At 36.9% G+C, this 24,783-nt stretch overlaps 1 protein-coding gene across 6 annotated transcripts in view; it reads left to right on the top strand.

The window, feature by feature from the left end:
- Positions 1–8,724: 8,724 nt before the first annotated feature.
- The window catches only part of LOC150101263 (cyclic AMP-dependent transcription factor ATF-2-like), a 379,459-nt gene continuing 363,400 nt past the window's right edge, over positions 8,725–24,783 (top strand). For 5 of the 6 annotated variants that reach the window (XM_090400483.1, XM_090400482.1, XM_090400481.1 and 2 more), the window contains exon 1: positions 8,725–8,856. The gene's annotated coding sequence lies outside the window, so the exon portion shown is untranslated. The remainder of the gene's footprint in view (positions 8,857–24,783) is intronic. The other variant, XM_090400478.1, reaches the window with a different exon arrangement.

Genomic DNA, 24,783 nt, shown 5'->3' with positions numbered 1-24,783 from the left:
CGATCTCGGTGAGTGAATGTCGGTGGCCTCCCTGGGAGGTTTCCTGCTGTCATAGTACCATCAACTTTCTATCTGCGAATGATATAAACAACAGTGGATTTCAGTATAATGAGACTGGTAGCAATATAAGGGACAGAAAGGCCACTAATGTGACACCCAACTACCACCCCACTTTGGAAATCTGTCATTTGAGCTAAACGTGGCATCCTGATATCCGGTTATGTGCAAAATACACTGCATATCCGATCTTTTATTACTAAATTTAAGTAGGCACTCACTGAATATCTGCATGTTATGCAACAGCCTTTGATCTGGTGTCCCACGAAATGCCTTAGCAAAGTCCGAACAGCATATATGAAGAAATTGCTAAGCCCTCTTTAGTAAATTCACACTGTTCCTTGCAAAGTATATTTTGTTTGTGCACTCATTTCTGTATGCAATATGCTAACAACTTCTCTAAAATCTTTACATTTCTCCAGGGATATGGTGGGTCAACAGTAAGACACATCAGTCTTTGCTCTACCCTGGTGCAATAGGATTATCATACATTCTTTCTATTCATGTCAGATCTTTCCTAAGCCAAGACTCAAATTATGCAAATACTGTATCTCCCGCGTGTAGCCAGTTTTCTTTTAGTATACGTACTTATATCCCATCTGTCCACACTTCTGAATTCTTATCCAGCTTACGCATCCGCTATAGGAACTCCTTCTCAGCGACGTCTCTCTTCATCCAATGTAGTAATAGCACAGTGAAATATATTACACTGGTGTCCAAAAACCTAAGAAGGAACACTATTTCTGAGAATTACAACCGCAAATTCAGAGGACTCAGCTTCTGGTAATTTGTACAGGGTGTTCCAAAATTCACGCAAGATTTAAATTTAGCGCCATTTGTGCGGTATAAAGTGTTGCCAACGAGAAAAAAAAGACAGCGTGACAGCTGACAGTTCAGGGTTATTGAAAATGACCACAGCAGCGAAGAGAGTTCGTTGAATGAATTATGGAACAACAACAAGTGGATGCTTATTTTTCGAACAAAATCATCTTCAGCGATGAGGCTCATTTTCATCTTGATGGCTTCGTTAATCGACAAAATTGTCGCATTTGGGGTTTAAAAAATCCACGAGTGATTGTTGAGAAACAAATGCATCCACAATGTCACTGTTTGGTGCGGATTTTGGGCTGGAAGCATCATCGGTCCATTCTTCTTCGAAAATGCGGCTGGTAAGGCAATAACAGTTAATGGTGCTCGCTATCGCGACATGATAATCCAGTTTTTTGTGCCTGAATTACACGATATGGATGTGGACGACATGTGGTTTCAACAAGACGGTGCCACATGCCATACAGCCCGAGAAACAATTCAATTACTGCATGAGTCATTTCCTGGTCGTGTAATTTCCCGTTTTGGTGATCAGAATTGGCCGCCCAGATCATGTGACTTAACCGTTGGGGTTTTTTGAAGTCTAAGGTTTATGCCAACAAGCCCACGCCTTGAAGGAGGAAATTGAGCGCTGTATCAACGAAATTCAGCCACATTTATGCAAAACGGTCATGGAAAATTTCGACAAAAGAGTGCGTATGTGCCAGCAAAGCCGTGGAGGCCATTTATCCGATATGCTATTCCATGCATAACCCTATATTGTATACAATATAACCCTATATTGTATACTTTATGAATTAATAAGAAATTACAATTTTTAATTAAAAACCTGCGTTTTCTATCAAAATTACTTCTTGTGTGAATTTTGGGACACCCTATATAATTAACGATTTCAGTAGAAAGTGGGTACACATTTAAATTTTCGATCGCGCGCAAAGCGGCCACTGGTTGCATTTAACAGGATAAAAGGCAAAAGCCACGGTAAGCAAATTGCGTTTGTAGGAAGCTCTTTTCGTGAAGGAATAAAGTTGAAAAGTTGGATATCTTGTAATGTCTCAAAGAGATCATGTAGATGATTTAATGCAGGGAAGAATCATTGGAAGGCTTGATGGCCACAGAATTATTGATATTGTCAGAGTTTAGAATTTCACATAATGTTATATCCAGACCATGGGCAGCATTTCTAACCAACAATATGTTTCATACATTTGCTAAGAAGTTTCCTCACTCTACCACGGAGCATGAAGACAGATTTTTGGTTATAACAGCAAAACGTAATCGACGCACCATGGCCGGTCAGCTTGCAAGTCTGCCCCATTCAAGCACAGTTACGCTGATATCTCGATAAACTCTGGAAAGACATCTGTGACAAGTAGGCCCTTACTCCCAAAGGCCTATAGTTTGTGTGTTCAAAGCTCATCGTAGAGCACGTTTTCAGTGGTCTTATATCCATAAAAATTGGACAAGACACCAATGTGCAAATTTACTCATTGCAGATGAGTCATTTTAGTCTTGGCTCTGATGCTAGATGACAAGTGATATGGGGGTGAAAGTGGTACTGATTACCATCGCGAGAATGTTTCCGAAAGGGAAATATACCTGCCCAGCCCATGGGGTCCTCGTGTGCAGGAGCCATTATGCTTAATGGGCGCACTGAGCTGAACGTGCTAGAAAGAGAGACTGTGACTTCTGACAATCTTACAACGAAGTTCTTTAACGTTATTTTCGATTGTTCAGTCGTGCTGCATGCAAAGAAATCAGTTTTATGGGAGCCAGTGCCACCCCTCATTGTACACGAGCAGCAGAGATACCACTGGAGACCGAGGATTTTTACTGAATCGAGTTACCCGCACGCCTTCTAGATTTCCACCTATAGAACACGTTTGGGACAGAATGAAGAGACAAATTGCTGATCGAAATTCCCCTCTCTAAAATAACAAGGCCTTATCCTCGCTCTGAAGGAGGAGTGGGCCAGTTTGCCCTGAATCACTTGGTTCTAAGAATGGTACAGCATTTCGAGGTGGACATATTCCATACTATAATGTCTCTCCGCATATTGCTCTCTAAAACTTGTACATTAATTCCTTAACTACGTCCTTACGAAATTTGTAACTTTTGTCAAACATTTATTGCAACATGTAATTTCTATGAAAGTGTTTTTTTTTTTGTAATATAATGTATTAATATGCTAGCAATAAATTTCTATCGACATTTGGCTGTTGTCATGAAGATTTTTCATATTCAGGTAAAAATTTAAGAAAACAGTTCAAAATACATCAGGTTGTTAGATCTTGGAGTAGTGAGCACTTGTTATATGAACTACGAATCCCTGGCATCAGAAGCAGATGCTTCTGATACTAGGGATCCATCTGAATTCATACTCCAACTTTGCTTTCCGCGCCATAACTCCTCTTATACTTATTCGTATGATATTCCTTTCATTTCTTCTTCTTCTTCTATCTCTTGTTTAATGGCAATGCACATCGATTTCACTTCCATTCTGTTTGTTCTTTGAATTCCAGGAAAACTTTCAGATATCACATAATTTAAGCATTCAAAGTTTTAAGTATGCATTTCTGATATCTCTTCCATTTACCAACTGATACCTTGGAATCAAAGATATTATTTTCCTTAGTTTATCTTAAATTACAGATTTGTAGTTCAGTATATAACCTGTTCTGATTGGAATATGCATATAGTTGGCTAGTCTTCTTAGTCAGTATGTCTTCATTGCTGTCAACAACTGGTGACAAAATAGTCACTTCATTCACTAGATACCTTCTGATCCTATTTTCAAATCTAACACTCTTTGTCCTGTAGTTGCTTCTTTTCACATGCTGCTTGAGAATGTTCCTATGCATCAGCACAATAAATTCTCCATTCTTATTCAATTTTCTCTTACATCCAGTCAATATTCGGTTAACTGTAGTCACCCGTGACAATCACTCCTTTAGTACTCATCGTAACTTGGTGATGCGTTTTCTCTTTCTTAGCAAATCAACCACCAGTTCTAGAGCCACACTTCACCATATACCCTGGTTGGAAAGGAATCAATGGACACCATATGGTCAAGGTGCATCGCGCCATGTAACGAGTCACGTGTTTGTAGCCAGTATAAATTGGAGAAATATGATGCTCCCAAGTAAGCGCAATGTGTCTGGGTGAAATGGCTGTGAGAAGAAATTTAATTGAGTTTGAAAGAGGCGTTGTGCTAGCACGCTATGTTGCACGTCAATCTGTTTGGGAAATTTTTCACAAATTGGAATTCCAGGATAACAGTCAATTATACTATACTGAGATGGAAGCACAGGGAGTCAGCTGCAAGTGATACCTGTGGTGGAATACCTACCACACTCACTGAATGTGACCATAGATAGCTACGAAGGACAATGTGCAAAAACTGCCATTTGTCGGTCGACACGTTGAGTTGGCAATTCTTGGCATCCACTAGAATGAAACACGAATCTGCACAAAAACATTCAGAACCGAAGCTCATAACTTGGGTTTTTATGCAAGCATCCTCCCACCACTATCCGAACCAACATGTAGCATTGTCTTCAGTGAAGCAAAAAAGCATGCACATTGGGATGTAGAAGCTTTAAATAGCTGTGTTATGGACAGACGAATAACATTACTCTCTTTGTCATTTCACACCAGATCTCAAACTAAATGCTGTACTTGGGTTTATTACCATTATTGCTTTTATGTGTTTCTCTCCTAACTAGATTCAAGTAATCTGATGTCATTGGTAGCACTACCTGATATTTCATATGTTTTCTGTCATACCTAAAAATATAATATATATTTTTCACTCGATGCCAGTTATATGAGATGTCAAAAGGTGCTTTTGAATGGGAGAAATTCAAACATATTATGCAGCATGATAAATCAGTGGTGGCACTTCTTGTTGCAAGAATATAACTATCATCCATGATGATGGTTATATTCTTATTAAATTATTCTTGATTATATTCTTAAATTAACCACAATGTGCCATGTTCACATACTATTTAGTATTTCTGTCTGTTAATTGTGTGTATTTGGCTGTGTGTGCAATTAGAAATGCTTCTTATTTTTTGAAAAGGGGAAATCCCTGCTGAAGGTTTATAATAATAGCTAACTCATCTTCTGTTAAAAACATTTCATATAAAATGATGTTTCAGAAAATTTCCAAAATTACCAAAGAAAGAGCGTCATAAATTGAATTCTATTCGTTGACTAGAGGAACTTTGACTAAAATATAAAATGACCGTAAAACACACGCACTATTTTCAGACAGTAAACATAATGTTCGGATTAGTGACCACGAAATGGCAACACTATCCAGCCGCCTCTCTTCATTTAATGCTGTGTATAATTAGTGATAGTCTTCAATTTGCTACCGGCGGAAAATCAATTTCCCCCCCAGTCTCCAAAAGTGAGATAAGGCTAAAACGATTTTCCCTACTCCAGGGGATTAAAAGACGTTAGCTAATTTTGATATTTTTAAAATATTTCTTAACTTTACTGTCAACAAATAGGCCTATAGTCTAATTTAAAAAATTGAGAATTTTTGTTTCCCACACAGGAAAGATTATAAACCTATGAAAATAATAAGTAAAAATTAAAAATAAATTCTAATTTTATTATTTTTTAAAATTATTTTTACATAGTCTGTAAACCTTTCTCTAGAGACCAAACATGGAACTTTTTCATGCAACTTCACTTTGCTAATAACACAAGTGCTCTAATTTTGCTGTAAAGCCAATATTATTATTATTATTATTATTATTATTATTATTATTATTATTATTATGTAAGGTGCCTCCATTGAATCAAAAGACTCATTGCAGAAGATACATTGACATACTAACCATTATTCACACAATACCTGTCATACTTCCCCTTAAACTCATTCACAGATGAAGCATTCACAACCACCTCTGCCAATGCATTCCACCCATTTACAACCCTCCAAGCAAAAAATCTAGTCCTAACACCCTTGTTAGCCACACTCCTACACAATCTCCAGGGATGACCCCTCGTTCTCTCCCTTCCTTCATTGGTCTTAAAAAGGTTATCAGTATCAATCCTATAAAACCCTTTTAATAATTTATATGTCCCTATCATATCTCCTCTCATACGTCTATAAACTAGTTTTTGAAGCACCAGACCTTCAATCTATCCTCGTATTAGACATCCCACAGGCCTGCAACAATTTTTGTAACCTGCCTCTGAATTCTCTCCACTATTTCCACATCACCAAGAAATCCAGGTGACCAGATCTGTGCACAATAGTCCAAATGAGGTCTTATTAATGCTTTATAAAGTGGGACAATCACTTTCTTATCCCTGCTTGTTAGTGTGTTCCTCAATAACCATGTAATGTAATCTGATGTGAAGTTTTGGCAACCCTTGCAATGGCCTGCGAAACGTAAGTTCTCTGTCCACAATAACTCCCAAGTCCCTAACCTCATCAACCTCCTGCAGTTCAGTTCAATCAATATAGTAAACAGCATGTGATCTCATCCTTCCGAAGTGCATCACCTTACACTTGGCCACATTAAACTGGCAGCCATTTAGTTTAGCGCCTATTTGTCATCCTGTAAGATATCCACATCATCTGAATCAATTATCGCTCTTCCCAGTTTTGCATCATCAGCAAACAAGTGCATGCATATATCCTTTCAAACTATTCCCAATATCATTGATGTACAAATTAAATAGCAGTGGACCAAGCTCTGAGGCACACCTCTAGTCACCTGCCTTCTACTGGACTCCACTACACCATAAACCACTCTTTGATATCTATCCATTAGCCACCCTCTAATCCAAATCACTAGTCTGGGATCCATACTCATTTGCTCCAATTTATGCAACAGAGTTCCATGTGGAATCTTGTCAAATGCATTTGCAAAGTCCAGCAGGATCACTGAAAAAGTGATCCTTTATCCAACTCCATTGTTACTTCATTATAGAAAGTGAGCATATTGCTAAGGCAAGAGCTACCCTTCACAAAACCATGTTGCCCCTTATAAAGTATCATATTGCTGTCCACCCAGTCCTGAATTCTAATTTTTATCAATTTCTCCAGAACCTTAACCACTACTCCCGATATACTGATTGGTCTATAATTTGCTACCTCAGTCCTGGAGTCCCACTTATGTAGTAGAATAATTTTCCCCTCTTTCCACTCAACAGGGACTTTACCAGAACTGAGGCTTAAATTAAACAGCCAAATTAGAGGAGGTGCTAATTCTCTTGCGAATTCCCTTAAAACATGGGCCGATGTGCCATCTAACCCAATGGCAGTGTTAGCATTAAGGTTCTGTAATATGCTAAGTACCTCAAATTCTTGTATCACTAACTCTCATCAGTCAATGATACGTCCGGCACTGCAGTATCACAATCCAGATGGTACACTGTTGCAAAATGATCACTAAGCAACTCAACTATTTCAATAGTTTCTGTAATTTCCTTACCCCAAAAATTTTTTAAAGTCATCCTTCCAAAATTATGGTTTCTCTTATTTTCTTCTAGATCTGCTACTGGTTCTAATTAACTTTTTCATAGTGTTCAATGATGAAGCAACAAGATTATTATTAGTAGTAGTATTAGTAGTAGTGAAGTCGTATTCATATTAATGGTTTCAGTTATTACCTTTATCATGCACACAGATATGAATAGATAGTTACTAATAGTATACGAATTTAAGTTTACCAACGAACGTGTTTAAAGTGTGTGAATGTTTATTGTTGTGCTGAATTTGAATTTCAATAGGCTTTCGTGCTGATAATAATAATAATAATAATAATAATAATAATAATAATAATAACTATTTGATTAGTTTCTGTAATTTCCTTACCCCCCAAAATTTTTTAAAGTCATCCTTCCAAAATTATGGTTTCTCTTATTTTCTTCTAGATCTGCTACTGGTTCTAATTAACTTTTTCATAGTGTTCAATGATGAAGCAACAAGATTATTAGTAGTAGTAGTATTAGTAGTAGTGAAGTCGTATTCATATTAATGGTTTCAGTTATTACCTTTATCATGCACACAGATATGAATAGATAGTTACTAATAGTATACGAATTTAAGTTTACCAACGAACGTGTTTAAAGTGTGTGAATGTTTATTGTTGTGCTGAATTTGAATTTCAATAGGCTTTCGTGCTGATAATAATAATAATAATAATAATAATAATAATAACTATTTGATTAGTTTCTGTAATTTCCTTACCCCCAAAATTTTTTAAAGTCATCCTTCCAAAATTATGGTTTCTCTTATTTTCTTCTAGATCTGCTACTGGTTCTAATTAACTTTTTCATAGTGTTCAATGATGAAGCAACAAGATTATTATTATTATTATTAGTAGTAGTAGTAGTGAAGTCGTATTCATATTAATGGTTTCAGTTATTAACTTTATCATGCACACAGATACGAATAGATAGTTACTAATAGTATACGAATTTAAGTTTAGCAACGAACGTGTTTAAAGTGTGTGAATGTTTATTGTTGTGCTGAATTTGAATTTCAATAGGCTTTCGTACTGATAATAATAATAAACAGATTTTGAGGTGGTTTGAAGAATATATGCTTAAACTCTGCACTATATCACAAAATTTCTTATCCACGATAAGATTTAAATTAAATTTTCATTGGTTTAGGAAAATGAAAACCAAAATAAACAAGTTGAAGGGGGTTAACGATTCGTACCAGAAATCTATAATACATTTCAAGTACTTTGGGAAATGACTTAAATTAGGTTAAGTTGCATTTTCACACATATTTTGCTTGAAGGGTGTGTTAAGTGCATCTAGCCTAGATACCAGTAACATACAATGTGTGTGTGTGAATGTTTATGGTGGGAAGGTTTCCAGGAGAAGTTTTCTATGGTACTGAAACTTGGTTAATTTATTTGTTTATGTTCTGAATCTCTTTTAATCGTCCTGTGACACACTGATAAAAGAGGTTATGAAATATTTATTTTGGTAAGTGAATTAGGTTTACAAATATAAGAAACTTCGCCCTCTACCGTTGGCGTTGAAAATGTTTAGGTTTGTTATGCTTGCGGAGTATATATATGATGACTAAATTGTTCGCGTTGAAGTAGCACAAATTCTTCGTCATTGTATTATATTTCAAAAATAGACACACTGTATACTCAATTTAGCCAAATTTCGCTAATATGAAGTTTAAATATTTTTAGTAAAGCTAGTTCCCGACTATAAAACGTTGCTGGTGTTTTGACATTAGTATGATACCGCCACTATAATTCAAATACCAGTCATAGCATTTTGAGAATAAGAATTTATTTCGTATTAAGTAGTTTTCCATTTCTACATGGCATTATTATTATTTGTTCACATTATACAGATTTCTGCTATTATGAAGTTCTCTACTTGTTTCCAATGCAGTACATCAAACGTAAACGATGACCATGACAATACCATGAGATTCACAGTTGTATGCAAAAATATCTGCCAGAGCAATGCAAATTTTTACCTCTAATATAGAGCGTATTGCCAACGTTTAAGACTTGAGCGCAGGCTTACGGTAACTTAAATAAACGATTTTTAGTATGATATATGACAGTAAAATATTTTCCTTTTGCTGTTTTACAACACTGCGTACAATAACGGAGTCTCAGGCCGAGATATTTTATATGCTTCGGTCATCATGAAGTGTATGGAGAATTTGGGTTTAAATTCCTTTTTCAAGGCGAAACTGTTTCTAAGGTTGTTAAAGTGAAGATGCATTATCAAGTCGGGGGCAGTATAAATTTTTCTACAAGAAGAAGCAGCAGCTGATTTTTGTACTTGGAAAACAGACATCTTTTCCAAACACGACCCTTTGACAAGAAAACACACTGGCACCTTGTTGCTGAGCCTTAGTTTTCCTTTCTCTGTGTCAGAATAAATAAACAAATTGATTAAATAAATAATTAAACTTCAGGATATAAATAAATGTAAAGACTTATTTGTGAGTTCCCGATTGTCACCCTTTTGTCTTTCTTGTCATTTCTTGGTTGCTTAGTCCCTTCATAATTTGTTTATATTTGTTCTAAACACTTTTCAAAATATCAGTTCCTAGACATGTCATTTACTAAATTACTTTGATTTGTGTGCAAACACATAGAAATAAATAAGGAAAAAAGCTATAAAAACCACCTTTTTAATTTTTCCTACTTATGTGAATAAAACTTTTAGCAGTTAGTGCTATGGAATGAGTGAATATCAATGAAAACATCTTCTTTTCTGCCCTCAAGATGGGTTGAGTCCCATTTGGGTAAGAGCCTGATCAAATTTCTGTCCAGAGCAAGGTCTTTCATATGCCAACAGCTCTGAGAGGCCAATGCACTTCTAAGGGCTTTATGCCATGTTAATCTTGGTCCTCCCCTGGTCTTGTACCTTCAGTAGTGTTCTCAAATACCAAGTGAGGAAGTCTGTTTGCTTCCATTCACACTGTGTGACCAAATCAATGGAATTGATGCTTTTTAAGTGTATTAAGAATTGTTGAGTTAGGGATATTCAAATCTTGCAGCACTTAATGCATTAGTTCTATGTAATGAGTGCTATTTATTTTCATGAAGCATTTCATTTCAAAAGGCAACAGTTTCCTTTCTGCTTCTTCTTCTTTTTTTTTTTTTTAAGGTCTAAGTTACAGCTCTTAGTATTATACTTTTGTATAATTTTATTTTTAGAGTTGTAGGAATTTTGTTATTTTTCCAAATTTTAAATTTATTCATCATTGACTATGCTGTGGAGAGTATGTCATGTAAGTTTGAAATTAAATGTTTCTAAATAATTAAGACCATTAATGGTTTCCTGCTTAAGTGTTATCAGTATATCTTCTGTATGTCTTCCAATTTTCATTATCTTTGTTTTACTTGAATCATATTGTAATTTCTGCAGGTTTCTTGTAATTTTGCAAGCTGGTATTGGAGATTTGATGTGTTATCTGTTATAATTAAAACATCATCTGTGTATATGATATGTGTGATTGGCTTTTACTCCATTGATTTTTAGTCCTTAATGATGAAAACAATGAGTCTGACTTCTTTGAGATTTATTATAATAATAATAATAATAACAAAAGTAGATTCCAAGCAAGCTAATTATCATTGACAATATTTGATTTTAGTGAAATCTTTTATAGAAATTTTAAAATTGGATTAAAAAAAAGTTTCTTTACAAAGATTTCTTTATCTCATGGAAAGTTTTTCTGTTTGGTTACAATGTGTTGGTCACTTGACAAATAATTATATTGTTTTAATTATATACTCACTCATAAGTATGAAGTAACTTTAGAGTACTTGTATATAAAGGCTTTTGACTTCACATGAATTGCTTTATTCCATAATGCAGGAACATTTTGAGAAGATCATCCCCCCCCCCCACAAATTCAGTTTCTAGTATAATTTCAATTTCAGTTTGCAGTCATAAATACATTCAGAATGATGAAATGATATGCATATTTTTTTGGAAATGGCCTAGTTTTAACATTTCAGGATTTTTCAGCTGAAGGTGAATTAGCTGGTTTTGTACACAGATAGGCAGAAGTTTTTTGTAATTTTTTTTTTTTCTCATAATTTCCATACTTCAGGAATGCCAGTCAAATGAAACTGACTAGAGCATATATGGGCTTAATTGGCAAGATTGATGGATGGATGGAGACATAGACGTGATGGAAAAATTGGTTCTCACTCATAGTGAGAACCATGATCATTTTTGAGATGTCGTGAACTATTTTATTACTTTTGAAGGCGTTTATCACAATAAAGGTAAAAGAAGCAAATACTTGTTTCCAGAATTTCACCTCTGTTTACTGAGGCAAGGTTAGAACTATGAAATGTTATTACAAAGGTACAATATAGAAATAGATATGGGCATGAAATGTTGCACCTGGTGTCTGAATTCTTGTTGGCATGCTTGATGTGATTAATGGTGTCCATTGTTGTTGATTTTGGCAGAGGTTGACAGTCTCCTAAATCTTTGGAAGTTAGTTACAAAACTCCTAAATGGCTCTTTCCTATCCTATCTGCATAAAATTTCCCCAATTACTAAGCAGATCCTAAATATTAATTTGCACTATCATCTCACACAGAAATGTTTTATAATAAAAAGATTAATGCACAGAGTTAAAGTCATTGATTCCAGTGGCATCATATTACTCCACAATGAATTAGAATGCATCTTAAATAATTTCACTAATAATGATAGTCCCACAGAAATAAAAAAACAAAACAAAAGTGTTCTCCTCCTCCCCCCCCCCCCTTTTTTTTTTCATAATACAGGTAATCCTCGTATAATGCGGATGTTAGGTTCCATAGAAATGCTGCGTTATATAAATTGCGTAATACGAGACTTAAATCACATAGAAAAAGTAGGGTTAGGTTTCTGAAATCGTTTTTTTTTTAATTATATAAACAACGACATATTCAACAAAAGCAATATTTTTATTTAATTCAGGTAATTCATAAAAACATAAACTATGAGACAAATACCTAGTATAAAATTATAAAAATTACAAATTGTACATAAATTTCATTGCACATAATGCATAAATGTTTTAGACATAATAAAATAAAGCACATATTTTAATCGTCATCACTGTCATCAGAAATAACATTTTGTAGGTGTTCTTTAAGTGGCTGGAGGTCGTCACCACTTGAAATCTCTTGGACATCATTTGTATAATTCTCATTGCATACTTTGGCTGGTTTAGTCATCAAGAAGTCAGTAATAAGACTTTGCTTTCCACTATGCTGCAATTTTTTTATTAAGTTCATAATATGGCGCTAAACAAATATTCAATTGTCCCGAGTGCTCCATTGAGGGATCATTATCAGTAAAATAACTTCCTAACTTTCTTGCCAAGTCCAATCCTTCTGCTAATGTCTTTAAACTGAATTCTTTAATGGATTCATCAGAATGAGAATCTTCGACAGAACTTTCACCACCATTTGGTTCGACACCATCTATTAATTGTACCAGTTCCTCCTCATTTAAATCTGTTTCTCCATCAATTAATTCACTAATTAATTCACTAATTAGAGCATTTGTAGGCAGGAAAGTAATGGGATGATCAGGGATCAAAAGGAAACAGATGGAATTGCAAAGGGTTCTAAAATGAAGAAGCAGAAAGGGAAATGACCCCAGTCCAGCATGGAGAGATCACATCGAGTGAGTGGTATCAGTGGAACTAGCTGTAGATCCAGAAATGAGTTGTTGTGTTTGTATACCAATGCTAGAAGTATAAGAAACAAGGCGGATGAAATGGCTGCACTAATTGCGTCTGTGCACCCAGAGATTGTTGGAATAAGTGAGACATGGTTAGATGAGGATGACATCCTGACAGGAATAGAGATGGAAAGATATGATGTGTTTCGTGAGGATAGAAGGGGTAAAAAGGGAGGGGGAGTGCTATTGATGATAGAGAAAGAGTTATGTCCATACAAGGTAGAGATGCAAGAGGGAAATGGGGCCAGTGGTTTTGAGGCAGTATGGTGTGAGATAGAGGTGAATAGAATCAAATACTTGGTGGGATGTTGTTATAGACCTGGTAATGTGGATGGTGGTGATAGTGAAATGTATAGTCAAATAAGCCAAGCAAATAAGAAAAGGGTGATCATTATGGGTGATTTTAATTATGGCAGTATAGACTGGAATGAAGAGATAGCAGCTGGAAGTAAAGAAAATGAGTTTCTTGAGTTTTTGAGGGATAACTACCTCAGACAGTATGTAACAGAGGGCACAAGAGGATTAAGGGTCTTGGATTTGGTCATCTCATCGGAGGATGTAATTATCAATGAGATATCAAATCATCCACCAATTGGTGAAAGTGACCATGAGGTGATTACTTGGGTGGTTGCCAGTAGTGCAAGGACCCCTGTGAAAAAAGGGTATACGTGGAACTACAAGGGGGGTGATTATGAAGAGCTCAGGAGACAGCTTGCAGGTGTAGCATGGAATGAGGAGTTAGCTGGAAAAGAGATCAATGCAGCTTGAGGGATTTTCAAAAAATATTTAGTGGATGCAATGTCTAAATGTATACCACGGGTGAGAAGGTTAAATAAGGTAGGTGTGAGATGGATGAATAACGAGATTAAGCATGCAATACAGAGAAAAAGGGCATTGCAGAGGCAGCATAAGAGAAGTGGAAGTAACCAATTTCATGAGGTCTACAAAGACCAGGCAAGGAGGGTGACTTGGTTGGTGAGAGTAGCTAAAGAGAGGTATGAACAGCAGTTAGCTAATGAAGCTAAAAAGAATCCTAGGGAGTTCTTTCGATATGTAGCCAGCAAAAGAAAGAATGATTATGGAAGGATGACATTGATTGGAGGAAATGGTATAAAGACAGCTGTTGCAGAATGTGTGGTGGAGATACTTAATGAGCAGTTCATAAAGATCTTTCAATCTTGTGAATGTGACTTCATGGAGAGATTAAGAGCAGTTGATGATGGGGAGGAGAGACTGACTGTAAGTGAGCAAGAGGTGTTTGGGGAGTTGAGTAAACTAGATGTAAATAAGGCTGTGGGACTTGATAATATATCACCGCGTATTCTGAAGGAATGTGCCAGAGAGTTGACACCTGTCTTAGTATTCACCTGTCTGTATTAGTCTTGCACTTGGTCAAGTCCCTAAAGAGTGGAAGGAGGGCAAGATTGTGCCACTTCATAAAGGAGGTGATCGAACTCAAGCATCAAACTATAGGCCTATCTGTGTGTCAGGTGTTGTGGTTAAGTTGTTGGAGAAGCTTGTGAGAACTAGGATCCAGAGTTGGGTTGACAACAATGGTATAATCTTTGATGGACAGCATGGATTTGCTAAAGGGAGGTCATGTTTTAGTAATCTACTTACTTATTACAATAAAGTGACTGCTTCCTTGGACAGAGGAGAAGGATACACAGTAATATACTTGGATTTCGCAAAAGCTTTTGATAGAGTACCTCATGATAAGTTGACAGTCAAACTAGAGCAGATGGAGTTGGATATTAGATTAGTGCATTGGATTGGAGACTGGCTATCTGATAGGTATCAACAAGTTGTGTATGGGGGTGCAATATCCAGGAAAAGGAAAGTCACTAGTGGAGTGCCTCAGGAATCTGTTTTAGGGCCATTACTATTTAACTTGTATATTAATGATATTGGCGAAGATTTGGATGGAGATATTCAGTTGTTTGCAGATGATGCAAAGTTGGGACGAACCATAAAGAGTAGTGAAGTTGTTGTGGCCTTGCAAGAAGACTTGAATAAATTGAGTGATTGGGCAAGCAAATGGGGATGTGAGTTCAATGTTGCAAAATGTAAGGTTTTAAAATTTGGAAAACAAAGATGGAATGCAGAATTTATGCTTGGTGAGAATATATTGTTGGAAGTAGAGGAAATAAGAGATCTGGGAGTGATAGTGGATAAGGATCTAAAATTTAGGGGACACATCGCCAAAATTGTGAAGACAACACAAAGACTTCTGGGAATGATGAGGAGGACACTGACGTGTAGAAGTAGGGAGATTCTTGTTCCATTGTATAAGGCTTTGATTAGGCCACACATGGACTATTGTGCCCAGATTTGGTCACCTGGTTTTCAGAAGGATGAAGAGATGTTGGAAAGGGTCCAAAGGCGACTGTCTAAGGTAGTTTCTGACCTCTGGAATGTCGAGTATGAGGAAAGATTGAAAAGATGTAATTTGCAGAGTCTAGTGGAGAGAAGGAAGAGGGGAGATATGATAGAGACCTACAAGTTGGTAAGGGGTTGTTATAGGATCAGTGGTGGAGAAGTTCTACAGAGAATAGTGGGAGATCAGGGGAGAACCAGAGGTCATCCCTGGAAACTGTATAAAGAGGGTGTGAGTAGGGGAGTGAGAGACAGGTTTTTTTCGTGCAGAGTTGTGAATGATTGGAATGCCTTGCCTGAGAGTGTGGTGTCTGCAAGGAGTTTGATTGTGTTTAAGACCCGGTATGATGAGATGTGTGTGTGAGATAAAATGACCTCCTAGATGAGTCTTTGACTCCATGAGGTCTTGTTTAATAATAATAATAATAATTTCGTTTTCAACCATATCGCAAAAGCCCTCTCCACCAAAAATGTGTGCGACGTTTATTATACGAAGTAGCTCTGCATCCACTGGAGGTACGAAATTTTGTTCCAGAACAGCTTCAGGCCATATTTTTTTCCAGCAAGCATTCAGCATAGAGGGTTGTAATTCCTTAATGGACAGAGAAATAATTTTTACACAATTCAATATTGAAAACTCTTTCCATGCTTAAGGCAGTGTCATGTTTGGATTAGATTCCATTTTTTCCAAAATTAATTGAAATGTTTGCCGAATATAATATGACTTAAATGTTGATATTATTCCTTGGTCGAGTGGTTGAATAAGTGAAGTAGTATTACATAGCAAAAACATTATTTTAATATTTGAATGGCTTAAATTTGTTGGGTGGCCTGGTGCGTTATCTAAAATTAGTAGAATTTTGAAGTCCATATTCTCTTTCTTTGTGTAACTTTCTACATCAGGTACAAAACACTTGAAAAACCAATTTTCAAACATGCTAGCTGTAATCCATGCCTTTTTGTTTGCCCACCAATAAAAAGGCATGGGTTACATGTAGGTTGGACTTGTCGAGCCCTTTCATCACACGAGGATTTGCGGATTTGTTAATAAACATTGGTTTTTTCATGTAATCACCTGATGCATTACTACAAAACAGTAGAGTAATTCTATCTTTGGAAACTTTGAATCCAGGAGCTGATCTTTCATTTTTCAAAATATAGGTGTGTTTTGGCATTTTTTTCCAATATAACTCAGATTCATCAGCATTGAACACCTGGTCTGCACTGTAACCACCTTCTTTAATCATTTTTAAAAGTGCTGGGTATTTCCAGGCAGCTTCAATGTCTGCTGATTCTCCATGGATTTTAAGATTATACAAAGAAAACCGCTTTTCAAAGTTTTCGAATCAACCCTTCTGGCACAAAATCGATGCTGAGAGATTTCTTCTGAAAAATCTTGATCGAGTTCTTTTAAATGTTTATAAACTTTGAGAGCTTTTTGCTTAGTAAAGTGTCTGTCCAAAGGAATTTTCTTTTGAATGCAATCTTCTGTCCAAATCATTAGAGATTTCACACGAGCAACGTACTTTGCACTTACCCTTGACCCAGTAATAATACTTTTTCGGATTTTATGTTCATTTTGTTTGATTGTTCGAATTGTTGATTCATTTAAATTCAGAGTCCTTGCAACAACTCCTGGTTTTTGTCCAATTTTCACGATCCAAGATTTTAATTTTTTCATAGAGAGAAATGAATTTCCTCTTCAATGTTGGTTTTTTCCCTTTCGTTGAAGTTTTAGTGACCATTATAATAAAAATAAACTTTTACATAAAAAAAGCATTACATATGTATGTAACTCACCAGAAAATAACTGCTCAGCTTGAGAATAACACTTATGATTTTAAATGTGCTTTCCTGGCAGAAAACGAAGACAATTTTCAACAATAAACACTTTATACAGTAAACCCTAGATGGCGAACCTGTGGCACTCGTGCCACAAAAAAAACTTGAATAATTTATAAGAGTATAAAAGGATATCACCTGTAAATCATTGACATGCCAGCAAAATTCTCCAAGTTTTTTTTAATTGTTACAATACATACAAGCTGAATTTTGTTTTACACAAGACAGCAGCCATAAAGACGTGCATATGATTGGTGCGGTATTAACAAAAGATCGTGCGACCCAAAGACAAAGGCAACCAACAAGTGTTGAGTTGAAATGCTAATTCTCTTCAATCGAATTCCATAACATCTGAAACTGTCATAACAACATTCACTATTAGTTTTAACACATTCACAACAGGGTGTCATTTATCATTCTGATGGAATTTCTCATTACTGACTAGCTCATCTCACACAAACTTTCAACCCTTGGTCGAATTTTATGGCTTCTTGGCAGGTGAACTCACACATTCATTATATGGCATCTTTCAATTCTTGGTAGTCTTTTATTTTAAGTTAGCCTTTGTGATCTGTCATAATGACATTGAGAATTTCAAATGCAATAAAACAAACACTTATTTCATAATTGAAAAATTGGACTATAGTTTTTAGTTAGATACTGTGTTTTGGTGCAACATATGGTTTTGTTTAAGTCTATACAACATAGTTTCTGTGAGAGGGGACTTGATTTATTAGTTAGTGCTGTTTTTATTCCATCTGTCTCTAATTGCACTATTTGTTGAGAATGACACAGACTGCAAAAGCCTCTGTACAGTACCTTATTCAGTGATACAATAAAACTAAATTCGATACTTATAACTACTTGTGTGATACGGGCAGACACAAATTTATTGAAGATAAAATTTGATTTTTAAGTCCCGCGGTGAAAAATATGAAAAAAAAAAATGAAGGGTTACTAGAAATTGTAGACTGCATTATATCGAAACCGTGTTGAACAAGGGACACTACAATTTGTAGACCGCGTTTTATAAGTACCGCGTTATAATAGGAAACATACAGATCACTCCAAAACAAAAATACTAAAATCACCTATAAATCAATATTCAAATTGACTTCTTCTTACTCTTCTGAGGAAACAAAATGCAAAATTGAGACATAATCACTGCCAACAGTACAGGTTCCACTGCTGTCATAAACGACTGTTCTGTGCAGATCTGCAGCAGAAAACACCAAAACTGTATGTTTACATTTTACGAATTAGTACAGCAAAAGCAGTTTAGAGGACCACAAACTCAGTACTATTTATGCAATATAATGGAATAAAATCAGTGCTTGAAAAGTGAAAGACTACTGTAAATCAATATATGTACATATTCTAAAGAACATTTCTAATTTAGTAAACTTTCTGATTCAGGAAACTGCCCAAGAATGGCATTCCATCATAATGATAGTCCTACAGAAATAATAACATTAAATCCCCCCCCCCCCTTTTAGTGAGATGATAGTTGAAGAACTTCAACCAACAAAAATAGAAATTAAAGAGGATTGTAGATCTGAGGGAGATGGTTAATTTGAGGCTATCTGGTGTGAGATATAGGACAAAATATATTGTTGGTTGCTACCATAGACCTGGGGATCCAGAGGAAGATGCCTACATTGTCAGATTAGCAGAATGATATGCTGGCTTAGCAGTTATCATGGAAGCCTTCAACTATGGAGATATAGATTGGAAGGAGGAAAGACACATGGCAAGGTGAAAATGGAATTTATAAAGTTCTAAGGGATAATTATAAACCTGAAACAGCATGTGATGAAGTGGTTTGGGAGTGTTGGATCTGGTAATAGCATCAGAAGTTATATCTGTGACCTTCAGTTTTTCAACAGTCCAATGTTTGTACACTTTTGCCCACTGGAGACTTTTCTGCATAGCCTTCCTCAGTGGGTGTTTCTTTTTTTGGTCTGTGGGCATCAGAAACATTAATCCCACTAGCTTCCAAGTCTTTATTTAAGTCTACAGCAGACAATCTTGGATTCATTTTGCTTTTCCTAACTATAAACAATGTTGAGTAAGTGTAGTTTTCTTTTTTACCCACATTTTCTTGGTCTGTCAGGAGAAAAGGTACATGTCTCCCCAAACCTCTTTAAAATCACATTAACAGTACCCAAACCAGCACTGTGCTCATTGCCAATTTGTCTTTGAGTCATGGATGTGTGCTAAGAAACAGTACGTATTTTTGAATGCTTTCTTGGAGATGTATTATCTGTTTTATAGCTACACAAAATGAATAAAACACTACAAATGTCAATTTGTTTATGCCATTAAAAACACATAACACTATTAATAAACATGGTGGAGACAGTTAAAACATGCATCAGTGAACAAAAACCAAAACTATAAATAGTAAACGAAAACCAAAATTATTGTGAATTGAAAGAAAAACCAAACCAAAACCAAGAACTTGATGAAAATTTGGCTTCTTTGGATTAATTTGTTTCCTACTGTATTTATCTGACAAACTAATGTGATATTTAAGCCAATAGGAAAAATATACATTGGTTGCTGAGGGAGAAAAGGAAAGATGTGGAAAACATGCATCAAAAAATTGGCACAATGAGTGTAAGTCAAGTAATTATGGGGACTTTCAAGTATAGCAATATTACTATTATTATTATTACTATTATTACGGGCAACTCCAGGGAGTCATTAGACTCATCGAGGGAGGCCCCAAATCATATTCATCACAACTATTTGACATTCATACAGTATCTATCATACCTCGCCTTAAACTCATTCACTGTCACAGCATCCACCACAGACTCAGGGAGCGCATTCCACTCATTCGCTACTCTAAAACTAAAGAACCCAGCTCTAACACCTTTACTAACCACACTTTTGCCCAGTTTCCATGGATGTCCCCTAGTCCTCCCACAACCAGCCCTGTTCTCAAAAATATCTTCTGAATTAATTTGATAGAAACCCTTCAGTAATTTGAATGTCTCAATCATATCTCCCCTCCTCCGCCTATCAACCAATTTTTGCAACCCACAAATCCTCAACCTGTTCTCATACGGTTCATTCCACAGGCCTGCTATCATCTTGGTCACTCGCCTCTGGATCCTCTCCACCTCCTCCCCATCAAGAAGAAACCTAGGTGACCAAATCTGAGCACAGTAGTCTAGATGGGGTCTTATCAAGGCTCGATACAGAGAAACAATAACCTGCTTGTCTCTGCTTATCAACGTATTCTTCAGCAACCAAGTGATTTGATGAGCTGATTTGGCCACTTTTGCAATGTGTCCCCTAAATTTCAATTCCTTATCCACCAACACTCCTAAATCTCGTGCCTCATCAATTTCCTGGAGCACGGTTCCACCAATGCAGTAAACTGCCGCCAATCTTTTCACCCCAAAATGCATAACCTTACATTTTGCCACATTAAATTGACATCCATTCTCCTTAGCCCAGACCTCCAATCTATCCAAATCATCCTGCAAAATTTTGATGTCATCTGCATTCACTATTGCCCTACCCAACTTCGCATCATCTGCAAACAAATGAACTGTTCCTCTCAGATCCTTTCCTATATCATTTATGAACAAATTAAACAGCAGTGGTCCAAGAACAGATCCTTGTGGCACACCACTAGTCACAGGCCGTCTTGTGGACTGTACTCCTGAGTAAACCACTCTCTGATATCTCTCCGTCAACCACCCTCCTATCCATCTCACCAACCCTATGTCCATTCCCATATGCTGCAATTTACTGATTAGAATTCCATGTGGTATCCTGTCAAAGGCCTTAGCAAGGTCCAGTAGAATCACTATAAACCCATTACCCTTATCCAGTTCAGCCGTCACTGTGTTATAATACGTGAGCAAGTTACTGAGGCATGACCTACCCTTCACAAAACCATGCTGTCCCCATTTCCTTCTATCCAATCTTGTATTTTCCTCTTGACTATTTTCTCTAAGACCTTGATAATGATTCCTGTTATGCTGATTGGCCGGTAATTTTCAACAGCAGCCTTGGAACCACCTTTGTGCAGTGGAACTATTTTCCCCTCTTTCCACCCCCTTGGGACTGACTCAGTCCTGAGGCTCAAATTAAACAAAATGGTCAAGGGCACTTACAATTCTTTGGCCGCTTCACTTACGACACGAGCTGGTATACCATCCAATCCCACAGATGTATTGACATTGAGGTTCTGTAATAGACTAGTTACTTCTACTTCATTCATCACAATTCCAGTATAAGCTGTTGGTTCTTCCATTCCTGCAAAGTCACCACCTGGATGATATACTCTTGCAAAGTGCTCGCTCAGTAATTCCACAATATCGACTGATTCAGTTACCTCCCTACCCTCTGCATTTTTTAAGATCATTCTACCATGAGCATTTTTCCTTTTACTTGCAACATATTGAAAAAACTGTTTGGGATGCTCTTTAGCCTGCGTGGCCAATTTCCTTTCGTAATCTGCTTTTGCTTTTCTTACCACCCTTGTTACCATCCTGGCCTGAGCTATACTGTTCCTGCGCCTGATGGTCACCCTTCTCCTTAAATTCCCTCCACAATTGTTTCTTTTTTTGCAGCTCAAGCTTAATAGTGTTATTCATCCATTTAACCCCTACTTGATTTATTATTCGGTGGTTAAGAACTACAAACAGTTCTTAACCACCTCCCATGCACTATCAACATCCAGCCCTTGCAGTTTTACATGCCATGGCATTGAGCCAAGCACACACCTAAGCTTGTCATACTTACCAGCCCGGTAATTCCACATGTACCCTGTCTTAATTGTAAATTCGACTCCTTTAGCCACCTCCCAAGTCATGACCTTATGGTCACTCTCACCAATTGGTGGCAGCATGGTCATGTTCGTTATAGCCACATTCTCGGTTGCAATTACTAGGTCCAGCACTCTCTGCCCCCTGGTATTTCTGGTATTTTCCAATACATGTTGCCGTAGATAGTTGTCCCTTAATAACAGCATAAAATCCAATTCCTTCTTCCCATGTGCCCTCTCCTCTTTCTAGTCAATGTTACCATGATTGAAATCACCCATAATAATTACCCTCCTTCCACTCATTTCTTCTATTTGCTTATGCATACTATCCCCACCATCCACTCCATCACCCGATCTATAGCATCACCCAATTGTATATTTTGTTCTGCTAGATTCTATCTCACACCAAACAGCCTCAAATGTGCTTTTTTCCCCATCATGCAGTTCAACTTCTATACTCCTTGGCTGAAGCTCATCAGCTATAATCAATAACACTCCTCCCCCCTTTTTATTCACCCTGTCACTCCTGAACACGCTATACCCGTCGCATTCAATCCCACTAGCTCTATGATCTTCTGTCAGCCATGTTTCACTAATACCGACAACCTGTGGCCTGGAAGTGCCAACCATGGCCAAAAACTCTTCCTTCTTGTTCCTAATACTCCTGGCATTAGTGTACATGAATCGCAGAAGCCCATTTGTCCCATCCCTACTTTGATGCCTTATACTAACTATCCCATTCTGATTTGTTGTCCGTCGTACTCGCTCGGGCATAATATACTCATTCATACACTTAACTTCCCCCCTAAAGTCTGCATATCTACTCCCCCCCTCTTAATAAATCTAGTTTCGCTGAGTCTGTACATCCACTTCCACATCATTCATCAACACTCTTTCAAGTCTCCTTACACCAACTCCATTCAAATGCAACCCATCCATCTTATATAAGTCCTTTCGCCCATCGAACTCATTCCACACATCCACAAATTCCACACCACTCTCCATACATAACCCACGCATAAAGTCATTGGCAATTATGGCTCTCCTTCTAAACACTTCGCTGTCATACTGCGGTAAGATACTCACCATCCTAACTCTCTCACTCTTCTCTTTTGCTACCTCAAACAACTCCCTCACATCCTCTATCATTTCTATTTTGTCCTCTTTCAAATCATTCGTTCCTGCCACGATTATCATCTCTTTCACCCTCTGTTTTTGCAGTCGAATAGATTCGCTGATGTCCTTTATGTTCGCACCCGGCTGGTACGACTTCGTTAAACTCTCAATTATTGCGCCTCTTAATAGCGAATCCCCATACAGCACTCGCTCCTTCATTTTATTGACGTTTGCGAACATTCTATTATTTGCCGTCACAGACTTCTGCCGGTTATTTGTCGGTACGTTCAACACAAATTTTTCCATATGCTCCAGTTGTCTTTTAGCTCTGTGTATTGCACCATTCAAACGGGCAATTTTGCTACTCGCATTTATCTCACCATTTTCATTATCGATCAAATCATCCATTCTTTCTGTGTTTCTACCTTCATTTACATTTTCGGCGACGCTCTCACACCTATCTGGCACTACCACGCAATTCTCTAGCACCGCCATTTTCTACATTCTGACTATCGTTAACGATATCACTCTCGACACACGAAACATGCTTGAAGTCCTCATTCTCTTTACACTTTTTACACATATTAACTCCACTATCACTTTCTAACCAGACTCCCACCGCTCTTCGCAAGGCATACATCTCACAGACAGCACATTGCATAAATTCGTTTACATCAAAACTCTTAAACAAACATGGCGACCTGGCCGCCATTTTTTTCTTTATCGGTGCCATGTGTACGCTATCTTTTCTTAAAAATAATAATTAAAATAACAGAAAACACGCAAAAATTGCACAGACACACCAAGAAACAAAAAGCAAACAATACTACTTAAAATTCTAGTAAAATATCTAATGTTAACACAAAATACTACTAATCTTTTCAGGAGCTCTCGACAAGCCGACGATCTAATCAGTGCGACCCCAAGCGATCAGTATAGATAAAAAGGAGGATAGATCACCTGGAAGAATTGTAAATGGTTATCAGAAGAGGCTTTTCAAATAGCTGAAGAAAAATGAAAGTTCAGAGACACAAATAAAGGGTTAGATAATTGAGTGCAGATTTCCTTATACAGGCTAGGAAAGATAAAGAAAAACATCTAAACAAAACGGGCAAGGAAATTGAAGAAAATAACATTTACAGGTAGAACAATAGGTCTGTTGAGAAAGATAAATGAAGTTCAGGAAGTTTAAGTGTAGATTATCCAGGGAATTGGCAGTAGCATTGGCATGCCTGTTTAATAAAAGTCTTGCAACAGCACAGGTTCCAAGGGAGTGGAATAAAGGTAAAATTGTTCCACTGCATAAAGGTGGTGATAAGACTGTAGCTTCAAATTATATGCCAGTCTGTATATCTGAAGTTGTGATGAAGGTAATAGAGAGATTGGTGAGAAGTAGGATATAGAAATAGGTTGATAACAGCAGTATTCTCTGTGGTTAATTATTTGTTAAGGGAAGATCATGTTTCAGTAACTTACTTATGTACTATAACAAGATGACAAATACCTTCGACAGGAGAGATGCATATACAGTGGTGTACTTAGTTTTGCAAACTAAG

Source organism: Typopeltis vanoorti, chromosome 11 (assembly GCF_054136105.1).
Source record: "Typopeltis vanoorti isolate ZY-2024b chromosome 11, IOZ_Tvanoo_1.0, whole genome shotgun sequence".
In the NCBI taxonomy this organism is placed as follows: domain Eukaryota; kingdom Metazoa; phylum Arthropoda; class Arachnida; order Uropygi; family Thelyphonidae; genus Typopeltis; species Typopeltis vanoorti.
This window is presented reverse-complemented; position numbering and strand designations above follow the sequence as displayed.